At 63.1% G+C, this 9,761-nt stretch overlaps 2 non-coding genes across 2 annotated transcripts; both read left to right on the top strand.

The window, feature by feature from the left end:
* Positions 1-119, top strand: LOC131870686 (5S ribosomal RNA). Its single transcript, XR_009368990.1, has one exon. It is a non-coding gene; the product is annotated as a 5S ribosomal RNA (ribosomal RNA).
* Positions 120-7,970: 7,851 nt separating this feature from the next.
* On the top strand, positions 7,971-8,089 carry LOC131870685 (5S ribosomal RNA). The gene has a single exon (XR_009368989.1). It is a non-coding gene; the product is annotated as a 5S ribosomal RNA (ribosomal RNA).
* The last annotated feature ends 1,672 nt before the right edge of the window (positions 8,090-9,761 follow it).

Genomic DNA, 9,761 nt, shown 5'->3' with positions numbered 1-9,761 from the left:
GGGTGCGATCATACCAGCGTTAGTGCACCGGATCCCATCAGAACTCCGCAGTTAAGCGCGCTTGGGCCGGAGTAGTACTGGGATGGGTGACCTCCCGGGAAGTCCCGGTGTTGCACCCTTTTTTAGTTTTTCGCCGGGCGTCGCAATGCTATTTGAATAAACCTTTTGCCCGTTTGCGTTCTCGTCGGGGCCGGGCCGGGCCGGGGTGCGCTGCCCGCACTACCGCGCGCGCGGGGGCGACACCGAGCGCGCACCCGAGGCGCCCCGAGCACACAGGCCACGGTGCAACCCGGGCGTTGTGCGCGCACCCCGGTGCGCCCGAGGTGCTGCGCGCGCACCCAGGTGAAATCGGTGTGCACCTCGGCCAGTGCGCGCCTCGGATCGAAGTCGCGCACGTTGGCCAAGGTGCACGGTGATGTTTCTTACTCTAAGGTTCCGCACCAGACGCCCGGGACAGGTGAGCGAAGCTGGGCGGGGCCGGGTGCGCGGACCGGGGCAGGTGCACGCAGCTGGAGAGAGCTTTGGAGCACACTTCGGAGCGCACCAATGATGCGCTCCATTCAAAAGTTTCCTGAAAAGGCAAAAAAAAGTTGAGATTATAGAATTTCCCACTTGATGAGATTGTAAAAAAAAAAAATTTAAAATGAAGGAAACGCGGGTGCCAAGGTGTGCGCAGCCCAGCCAAGGTGTGCGCACCAAGGCGCCCACCCTGGCGAAGGTGCACGCAAGGTGCGCACCCGAGGCAAACGGACAATTAAACCCAACTTTCGACTTCGCCGCGCACCTTGGAGCGCACTTCGGAGCGCTCCTTGGTGCGCACCAATCTTGGGCACCTCGGAGTGCACCATGGCGCCCACCAAAGGTGCGCACCCGGGGCAAACCGAGCTCCGACTTCGTGCGCACCTTGGAGCGCACGAAAGGTGCGCACCATGGCGCCCACCAAGGTGCGCAGCCCAGCCAAGGCGTGCGCATCAAGGTTGCGCACCCTGGCGAAGGTGCGCACCCGGGGCAAAACCGTGCTCCGACTTCGTGCGCACCTTGGAGCGCACAAAAGGTGCGCAACCCAGCCAAGGTGTGCGCACACCCGGTCAAACCGAGCTCCGAATCGTGCGCACCAGAGGTGCACGCCATCGTGCGCACCCTTGGAGCACACTTCGGAGCCCTCCTTGGTGCGCGCCGATGTTTGCGCACCTCGGAGCGCACCCGGAGGGAAAACAATGCAATTAACCCGACTTTCGACTTCGTGGGCACCTCGGAGCGCTCTCGGGTTCGCACCTCGGAGCACACCGAGGTGCGCACCTTTGATGCGCTGCCTTCACCAATTTCCAGAAAAGGCAAGAAAACATTGAGAAGGTGTGCGCACCGAGGTGCCCACCCTGGCGAAGGTGCACGCGAGGTGCGCACCCGGTGCAAACCGGGCTCCGACTTCGTGCACGCCGCCACCTTGGAGCCACCCACTTCGGAGCGCTCCTTGGTGCGCACCAGGGCGCGCAACCCAGCCGAGGTGCCCACCCCGGCGAAGGTGCACGCGAGGTGCGCACCCGGGGCAAACCGGGCTCCGACTTCGTGCACGCCATGGTGCCCACCGCGGCGAAGGTGCACGCGAGGTGCGCACCCGGGGCAAACCGGGCTCCGACTTCGTGCACCGCCGCACCTTGGAGCACACTTCGGAGCGCTCCTTGGTGCGCCACCATGGTGCCCACCAGGGCGCGCAACCCCGCCGGAAGGTGCACGCGAGGTGCGCACACCGGGGCAAACCGGTGCTCCGACTTCGTGCACAGCCGCACCTTTGGAGCACACTTCGGAGCGCTCCTTGGTGCGCACCATGGTGCCCACCAGGGCGCGCAACCCCGCCGAAGGTGCACGCGAGGTGCGCACCCGGGGCAAAACCGGGCTCCGACTTCGTGCACGCCATGGTGCGCACCGCGGCGAAGGTGCGCACCCGGGGCAAACCGGGCTCCGACTTCGTGCACGCCGCACCTTGGAGCACACTTCGGAGCGCTCCTTGGTGCGCACCAGGGCGCGCAACCCAGCCGAGGTGCCCCACCCCCGGCGAAGGTGCACGCGAGGTGCGTACCCGGGGCAAACCGGGCTCCGACTTCGTGCACGCCGCACCTTGGAGCACACTTCGGAGCGCTCCTTGGTGCGCACCATGGTGCCCACCAGGCCGCGCAACCCAGCCAAGGTGTGCGCACCAAGGTGCACGCGAGGTGCGCACACCGGGGCCAAACCGGGGTCCGACTTCGTGCACGCCGCACCTTGGAGCACACATCGGGGCGCTCCCCGGGTTCGCACCGGCGTTGCGCACCGTGGTGGGCACTCGGAGCACAACCAAGGTGGGCAGCGAGGTGCGCACCTTTGATGCGATGCCTTCACTAATTTCCATAAAAGGCAAAAAAAAAAACGAGATTTTAAAATTTCCGTTTTGAAAGATAGTGAGAAAAAGGGAATGCTGGTGCCCATCTTGAGCCCGCCCTGGTGCGCAGCCCAGCCAAGGTGTGCGCACCAAGGTGCCCACCCTGGCGAAGGTGCGCGCCCGGGCAATTAACCCAACTTCCAACTTCGCGCGCGCCAGGGTGGGAGCGCACCCAACAACCGGGGCCTGGGAAGAGCCAATGCGAGAAACCCCACCAAACCGCTCTGACAAAAAAAGAGGGGGCGCTCCAGTAACCCCGCTTCGGAGCGCACCCTGGGCAAACCCAGCCAAGGTGCCCACCCCGGCCAAGGTGCAGGCGAGGTGCGCACCCGGGGCAAAACCGGGCTCCGACAACGTGCAACGCCGCCACCTTGGAGCACACTTCGTAGCGCTCCCCGGGTGCGGCACCTCAGAGCACACCAAGGTGGGCAGCGAGGTGCGCACCTTTGATGCGCTGCCTTCACTAATTTCCAGAAAAGGCAAAAAAAAAAAGGAGATTTTAAAATTCTCCGTTTTGAAAGATAGTGAAAAAAACGGAACGCGCGTGCCATCTTGAGCCCGCCCTGGTGCGCAGCCCAGGTATGGTGCCCACCCTGGCAAAGGTTGCGCACTCCGGGCAATTAACCCTACTTCCGACTTCGTGCGCGCCAGGGTGGCAACCGGGACCTCGGAAGAGCCAATGCGAGAAACCCCACCAAACGCTCCGACAAAAAAAGAGGCGGCGCGCACCCAATAACCCCGCTTCGGAGCACAGCCGGGGCAACCCAGCCAAGGTGCCACCCCGACGAAGGTGCACGCGAGGTGCGCACCCCGGGGCAAACCGGGCCTCCGACAACGTGCACGCAGCACTTGGAGCACACTTCGAAGCACTCCCGGGGTGCCCCACCGGCGTTGCGCACCGTGGTCAGCGAGGTGCGCACCTTTGATGCGCTGCCTTCACTAATTTCCAGAAAAAGGCAAAAAAAAATGAGATTTTAAAATTTCCGTTTTGAAAGATAGTGAAAAAAAAGGAACGCGGGTGCCATCTTGAGCCCGCCCTGGTGCGCAGCCCAGGCAAGGCATGCGCACCAAGGTGCCCACCCGAGGTGCACACCCGGGGCAAACCGGGCTCCGACTTCGTGCAGGCCGCACCTTGGAGCACACTTCGGAGCGCTCCTTGGTGCGCACCATGGTGCCCACCAGGGCGCGCAACCCAGCCAAGGTCTGCACACCAAGGTGCCCACCCCGGCGAAGGTGCACGCGAGGTGCGCACCCGGGGCAAACCGGGCTCCGACTTCGTGCACGCCATGGTGCCCACCGCGGCGAAGGTGCACGCGAGGTGCGCACCCGGGGCAAACCGGGCTCCGACTTCGTGCACGCCGCACCTTGGAGCACACTTCGGAGCGCTCCTTGGTGCGCACCATGGTGCCCACCAGGGCGCGCAACCCAGCCAAGGTGTGCGCACCAAGGTGCACGCGAGGTGCGCACCCGGGGCAAACCGGGGTCCGACTTCGTGCACGCCGCACCTTGGAGCACACATCGGAGCGCTCCCAGGTTCGCACCAGCGTTGCGCACCTTTGATGCGCTGCCTTCACTAATTTCCAGAAAAGGCAAAAAAAAACGATATTTTAAAATTTCCGTTCTGAAAGATAGTGAAAAAAACGGAACGCGGGTGCCATCTTGAGCCCTTCCTGGTGCGCAGCCCAGGCAAGTTGTGCGCACCAAGGTGCCCACCCTGGCGGAGGTGCGCGCCCGGGGCAAACCGGGCTCCGACTTCGTGCACTGCATGGTGCCCACCAAGGCGCGCAACCCAGCCAAGGTGCCCACCGCAGCGAAGGTGCACGCGAGGTGCACACCCGGGGCAAACCGGGCTCCGACTTCGTGCACGCCGCACCTTGGAGCACACTTCAGAGCGCTCCTTGGTGCGCACCAGGGCGCGCAACCCAGCCGAGGTGCCCACCCCGGCGAAGGTGCACGCGAGGTGCGCACCCGGGGCAAACCGGGCTCCGACTTCGTGCACGCCATGGTGCCCACCGCGGCGAAGGTGCGCACCCGGGGCAAACCGGGCTCCGACTTCGTGCACGCCGCACCTTGGAGCACACTTCGGAGCGCTCCTTGGTGCGCACCATGGTGCCCACCAGGCCGCGCAACCCAGCCAAGGTGTGCGCACCAAGGTGCACGCGAGGTGCGCACCCGGGGCAAACCGGGGTCCGACTTCGTGCACGCCGCACCTTGGAGCACACATCGGGGCGCTCCCGGGTTCGCACCGGCGTTGCGCACCGTGGTGGGCACCTCGGAGCACACCAAGGTGGGCAGCGAGGTGCGCACCTTTGATGCGATGCCTTCACTAATTTCCATAAAAGGCAAAAAAAAAACGAGATTTTAAAATTTCCGTTTTGAAAGATAGTGAGAAAAAGGGAATGCTGGTGCCATCTTGAGCCCGCCCTGGTGCGCAGCCCAGCCAAGGTTTGCGCACCAAGGTGCCCACCCTGGCGAAGGTGCGCGCCCGGGCAATTAACCCAACTTCCAACTTCGCGCGCGCCAGGGTGGGAGCGCACCCAACAACCGGGCCTGGGAAGAGCCAATGCGAGAAACCCCACCAAACTCTCTGACAAAAAAAGAGGGGGCGCTCCAGTAACCCCGCTTCGGAGCGCACCCTGGGCAAACCCAGCCAAGGTGCCCACCCCGGCCAAGGTGCAGGCGAGGTGCGCACCCGGGGCAAACCGGGCTCCGACAACGTGCACGCCGCACCTTGGAGCACACTTCGTAGCGCTCCCGGGTGCGCACCTCAGAGCACACCAAGGTGGGCAGCGAGGTGCGCACCTTTGATGCGCTGCCTTCACTAATTTCCAGAAAAGGCAAAAAAAAAAGGAGATTTTAAAATTTCCGTTTTGAAAGATAGTGAAAAAAACGGAACGCGCGTGCCATCTTGAGCCCGCCCTGGTGCGCAGCCCAGGTAAGGTGCCACCCTGGCAAAGGTGCGCACCCGGGCAATTAACCCTACTTCCGACTTCGTGCGCGCCAGGGTGGCAACCGGGCCTCGGAAGAGCCAATGCGAGAAACCCCACCAAACGCTCCGACAAAAAAAGAGGCGGCGCTCCAATAACCCCGCTTCGGAGCGCAGCCGGGGCAAACCAAGCCAAGGTGCCCACCCCGACGAAGGTGCACGCGAGGTGCGCACCCGGGGCAAACCGGGCTCCGACAACGTGCACGCAGCACCTTGGAGCACACTTCGAAGCACTCCCGGGTGCCCACCGGCGTTGCGCACCGTGGTGGGCAGCGAGGTGCGCACCTTTGATGCGCTGCCTTCACTAATTTCCAGAAAAAGGCAAAAAAAAATGAGATTTTAAAATTTCCGTTTTGAAAGATAGTGAAAAAAAAGGAACGCGGGTGCCATCTTGAGCCCGCCCTGGTGCGCAGCCCAGGCAAGGCATGCGCACCAAGGTGCCCACCCGAGGTGCACACCCGGGGCAAACCGGGCTCCGACTTCGTGCAGGCCGCACCTTGGAGCACACTTCGGAGCGCTCCTTGGTGCGCACCATGGTGCCCACCAGGGCGCACCCGAGGCAAACCGGGCTCCGACTTCGTGCACGCCGCACCTTGGAGCACACATCGGAGCGCTCCCAGGTTCGCACCAGCGTTGCGCACCTTTGATGCGCTGCCTTCACTAATTTCCAGAAAAGGCAAAAAAAAACGATATTTTAAAATTTCCGTTCTGAAAGATAGTGAAAAAAACGGAACGCGGGTGCCATCTTGAGCCCTTCCTGATGCGCAGCCCAGGCAAGTTGTGCGCACCAAGGTGCCCACCCTGGCGGAGGTGCGCGCCCGGGGCAAACCGGGCTCCGACTTCGTGCACTGCATGGTGCCCACCAAGGCGCGCAACCCAGCCAAGGTGCCCACCGCAGCGAAGGTGCACGCGAGGTGCGCACCCGAGGTGCACACCCGGGGCAAACCGGGCTCCGACTTCGTGCACGCCGCACCTTGGAGCACACTTCAGAGCGCTCCTTGGTACGCACCAGGGCGCGCAACCCAGCCAAGGTGCTCACCCCGGCGAAGGTGCACGCGAGGTGCGCACCCGGGGCAAACCGGGCTCGGACTTCGTGCACGCCGCACCTTGGAGCACACATCGGAGCGCTCCCGGGTTCGCACCAGCATTGCGCACCTTTGATGCGCTGCCTTCACTAATTTCCAGAAAAGGCAAAAAAAAGAAAAAAATGAGATTTTAAAATTTCCGTTTTGAAAGATAGTGAAAAAAACGGAACGCGGGTGCCATCTTGAGCCCGCCCTGGTGTGCAGCCCAGGCAAGTTGTGCGCACCAAGGCACCCACCCTGGCCAAGGTGGGTCACGGGGTGGGTCCTAGGGTGGGTAACGGGGTGGGTACTAAGGTGCGTGCCAAGGTGGGTCATAGGGTGGGTGCCAAGGTGGGCACCAGGGTGGGTGTGCACCAACCCTAGCCAGGGTAGGTCACGGGGTGGTTGTCGGGGTGGGCGTCAAGGAGCCAAGGTGGGTGGCAAGTAGCCAAGTTGCGTGCCAAGGTGGGTGTCGGGGTGGGTGCCAAGGATCCAAGGTGGGTGCCAAGGAACCAAGGTGGGTGTCTGGGTGGGTGCCGAGGTGGGAGCCAGGGTGGGTCCCAAGGTGAGTGCAAAGGTGGGTGCCAGGGTCAAGGTGAGTGCCAATGTGGGTTCCAAGGTGCCAGGGTCAGGGTGAGTGCCAATGTGGGTTCAAAGGTGCTAAGTTGGGTGCGAGGTTGGGTGCGAGGGTGGGTGGGTGCCAAGGTGTGCTAGGTGGAAGCCCGGGTGGGTCGGCATCCCATGGGTGTCGAGTTGGGTGCCTGATGGGTGCTTCTTGTCAAGTTTTAGTCGTCGGGACTCATTTCGAGCCTTAGAGGTCGTTTCTTGTCCGGTTGCCCTGTCTTCGACCTGGGAACCCAATTTTGGTCCTCGGGTCCCATTTTTTTTTGTCTCGCATCCCACTTTTGGCCTGTGGCCTTTTCGGGGTCGATTCTCGTTTTGGGCATCAGAGCATGTTTCTTCTCCTAAAACCCAATATTTGTTTATTAAGTCTCGGAACACATTTTTGTTCTCGTGGACCCATCATGGGTCTTGGAACGCATTTGTGGTCCTTGGGTCCCATTTTGCATCCCGAAACTTGTGTTTTGGTGCTTGATCCCTATTTTGGGTGCCCACCTTGCACCAAGTGCGCACCCGGGGCAAACCGAGCGCCTTGGTGCACCGGGGCAAGATCGAGCGTGCACCCGAGGCGCCCCGAACATGCACCAAGGTGCACTCGGCCCACATGTGAGCGCAGGTCGTTGCGCCCGAGGTGGTGTGTGGGCACCGCGTTGCAGACGGGACACTGCACGCACACGACGCCCCCTCCAGGTGCACGCACGTAGGCCGGGCCGGGTGCACACCCGACGCCCTAGCAAGGTGCGCGCACCCGGGCAGGGCTCACACTTGGCGAACGGGGCGCACTTCGCGAGGGAGGGTGTGCACCTCGACGGGGGTGGGTGGCCGGGGTGGATTCGCACGTGGGTCGCGGTTTGCTAAGTACACACTGCGACAAGCTCATAACGGGTGCGATCATACCAGCGTTAGTGCACCGGATCCCATCAGAACTCCGCAGTTAAGCGCGCTTGGGCCGGAGTAGTACTGGGATGGGTGACCTCCCGGGAAGTCCCGGTGTTGCACCCTTTTTTAGTTTTTCGCCGGGCGTCGCAATGCTATTTGAATAAACCTTTTGCCCGTTTGCGTTCTCGTCGGGGCCGGGCCGGGCCGGGGTGCGCTGCCCGCACTACCGCGCGCGCGGGGGCGACACCGAGCGCGCACCCGAGGCGCCCCGAGCACACAGGCCACGGTGCAACCCGGGCGTTGTGCGCGCACCCCGGTGCGCCCGAGGTGCTGCGCGCGCACCCAGGTGAAATCGGTGTGCACCTCGGCCAGTGCGCGCTCGGTCGAGTCGCGCACGTTGGCCAAGGTGCACGGTGATGTTTCTTACTCTAAGGTTCCGCACCAGACGCCCGGGACAGGTGAGCGAAGCTGGGCGGGGCCGGGTGCGCGGCCGGGGCAGGTGCACGCAGCTGGAGAGAGCTTTGGAGCACACTTCGGAGCGCACCAATGATGCGCTCCATTCAAAAGTTTCCTGAAAAGGCAAAAAAAGTTGAGATTATAGAATTTCCCACTTGAGAGATTGTAAAAAAAAAAAATTTAAAATGAAGGAAACGCGGGTGCCAAGGTGTGCGCAGCCCAGCCAAGGTGTGCGCACCAAGGCGCCCACCCTGGCGAAGGTGCACGCAAGGTGCGCACCCGAGGCAAACCGGACAATTAACCCAACTTTCGACTTCGCGCGCACCTTGGAGCGCACTTCGGAGCGCTCCTTGGTGCGCACCAATCTTGGGCACCTCGGAGTGCACCATGGCGCCCACCAAGGTGCGCACCCGGGGCAAACCGAGCTCCGACTTCGTGCGCACCTTGGAGCGCACGAAAGGTGCGCACCATGGCGCCCACCAAGGTGCGCAGCCCAGCCAAGGCGTGCGCATCAAGGTGCGCACCCTGGCGAAGGTGCGCACCCGGGGCAAACCGAGCTCCGACTTCGTGCGCACCTTGGAGCGCACAAAAGGTGCGCAACCCAGCCAAGGTGTGCGCACCCCGGTCAAACCGAGCTCCGAATCGTGCGCACCAGAGGTGCACGCCATCGTGCGCACCTTGGAGCACACTTCGGAGCCCTCCTTGGTGCGCGCCGATGTTGCGCACCTCGGAGCGCACCCGGGGAAAACAATGCAATTAACCCGACTTTCGACTTCGTGGGCACCTCGGAGCGCTCTCGGGTTCGCACCTCGGAGCACACCGAGGTGCGCACCTTTGATGCGCTGCCTTCACCAATTTCCAGAAAAGGCAAGAAAACATTGAGAAGGTGTGCGCACCGAGGTGCCCACCCTGGCGAAGGTGCACGCGAGGTGCGCACCCGGGGCAAACCGGGCTCCGACTTCGTGCACGCCGCACCTTGGAGCACACTTCGGAGCGCTCCTTGGTGCGCACCAGGGCGCGCAACCCAGCCGAGGTGCCCACCCCGGCGAAGGTGCACGCGAGGTGCGCACCCGGGGCAAACCGGGCTCCGACTTCGTGCACGCCATGGTGCCCACCGCGGCGAAGGTGCACGCGAGGTGCGCACCCGGGGCAAACCGGGCTCCGACTTCGTGCACGCCGCACCTTGGAGCACACTTCGGAGCGCTCCTTGGTGCGCACCATGGTGCCCACCAGGGCGCGCAACCCCGCCGAAGGTGCACGCGAGGTGCGCACCCGGGGCAAACCGGGCTCCGACTTCGTGCACGCCGCACCTTGGAGCACACTTCGGAGCGCTCCTTGG

This window comes from Cryptomeria japonica, unplaced genomic scaffold (assembly GCF_030272615.1).
Source record: "Cryptomeria japonica unplaced genomic scaffold, Sugi_1.0 HiC_scaffold_343, whole genome shotgun sequence".
Classification (NCBI taxonomy): domain Eukaryota; kingdom Viridiplantae; phylum Streptophyta; class Pinopsida; order Cupressales; family Cupressaceae; genus Cryptomeria; species Cryptomeria japonica.
This window is presented reverse-complemented; position numbering and strand designations above follow the sequence as displayed.